This window comes from Asparagus officinalis, chromosome 9, assembly GCF_001876935.1.
Source record: "Asparagus officinalis chromosome 9, Aspof.V1, whole genome shotgun sequence".
Taxonomy (NCBI): Eukaryota; Viridiplantae; Streptophyta; class Magnoliopsida; order Asparagales; family Asparagaceae; genus Asparagus; species Asparagus officinalis.
This window is the reverse complement of record NC_033802.1, coordinates 4,067,354-4,069,402: the sequence shown is the minus strand read 5'-3', so window position 1 is coordinate 4,069,402 and position 2,049 is coordinate 4,067,354.

Genomic DNA, 2,049 nt, shown 5'->3' with positions numbered 1-2,049 from the left:
TGGCCACGTGTCTCAACCTGGGTAGGAGCTTGGCCACCAGGCTTGGATCTCGCACGACGGGAAGCGAGCGACTCATGGTCGTCGGCTGTCCTACCTGGAATGATAAGGATGATTTCATTGATATCAATTGAAGTTGAGAAAGAGGATCAAAGAGTATGACAAACCTGCATCAAGTTCTTCTTGGTCGGTATCTACATCCACATACTCCTCCTCAGAAGTCGCGTCATCATCGTCAATGGGAAGGAGCTCTTCATCGTCTTTGCTTGAGAGAGGAGGCTTGGCAGACTTCTTCTTCTGTTGCTGAGCAAGCTCAGCCCTACGAGCAGCCATCATAGCAACCTGGACCAAGTGCTCGGACTGTAACTCTGAAAGACTCCTCACACCTATGAATTCATTGGCGGAGAGGAACCATTTGCAACTGAGGAAAGTAATCATCGGCTTGCGCCTATATGAAGGAAGAGCAAAGTGGGCTCCGGTGCAGCCCACCATAGTCCATAGCCATGCTCGTACGCCGTCAATAAGCCCTCCCTCAACCTGCAGACCACGGCTTGGATTCCTAACATATAGTTGGTCATAGCCGAATTGACGAGCAAAACGGCAGGGAAGGTAAGGCTCTATGTGACATCGATTCTTCACCCGGAGGACAAGATACCCAACGCGGATGTTCACTAACTAGCGGAAACAACCAACGTCGAGAACAGTCCGGTCACTTGATGTTCACTAACTAGCGGAAACAACCAACGTCGAGAACAGTCCGGTCACTTCTAGGTTTCTCCTCGTCGATCAGCACGTCACCATAGTGACCCGAAAAGTGAGGAAAACACTTGAAGAACTCCCAGCTCTTACGGACTTGAAGCTCTCGTTGTACATCACTGAATTTTTTCCCGAGCTATCTGCTCTTCTCCAACAGCTGCACAAAAGGAACGGGGACATCAACAACGCTGGGCGCCGACATCAAGTCAGGACGGTGAAGGACAAGCCACGCCATCAGATATGCATAAGGAAGCTCGACCTTCGGACAAATAAGCTCGGTCGATGGTTCAGAACCCCCCTGTGTAAAACTACTGACTAGACACCTAAGCCCGCAATGGATGCCAGCAACCATCGCTGGGAGCAGGGAAAGCTCTCTCCCGTAAGCTAGCTGAACTGCAGGAAAGAGCACCTCGATAGGTAAAGCGTCTGAAGGCTGGTACGGAACAACACATTTCTTCAACCAGAGGGCAAGGTAGCCTGCTAGCAGAGTCCGGGGCCCAATAGACTTCTGTGCACGACGGAGGAACGAACGAAACTTGGTTCCTGCAGGAAAAGCTCCCTCAGCACTGGCAATGGTATAAGAGCGAGCCTCGGCCTTCTCCACCAGCTCATTAATAGTTGTAGGGGTCAAGACATCCAACTCACGAATGGGCTCGCTGGAATCACCTTCCAAATTCTGGAACAAATAGCTAGCAAACTGCTTCAAGCTGATCTGCCTCTTCTTCTTCGTTAGAGGAGAAGTCTGGAGCAAGGAGGTATAATAGTGACAAGTGAGGTCCCAAAGAGTGTCATACATGTCGGGAGCATCTTTCTTCAACCACTTCAACTGCTGGTTCGAGGGAAAATACTCCTGATATGGACAATCCCCTATCGGAAGACCAGAAATCTGATCCATCTCATGCAAGGCTAACCCTAACTCACCACCGCTGGTCAGGAATGTGTTACTGTCAGGCATGTATGTCTCTAACAACGCCAAGAAATGGCGACAGCTGACCGGGAGTCCGTACATGGTGGCTCGTATAGGTGCATACAATCCACTGCTCTTCAAATCCCTCTCCCAGCGCACCAAGACGAAACTGGTCATGCGTGTCCACCATCCCTTGGCTAATGAGGAAGCCCAACCATAGCATCTATAATCTGGTGGAGGTAACCTTCTCCCAAGAAGAGCCAAACGATTACTCACGGTAGGAGCAGCTGCTGACACCTCGCCTGGGGGTGCAGTGTCAAGGCCCATGATCCCTGGTCGAAGACCACGAATATGATGGTACCCGCCAGAACCAGGAGTCTTGTGATGAG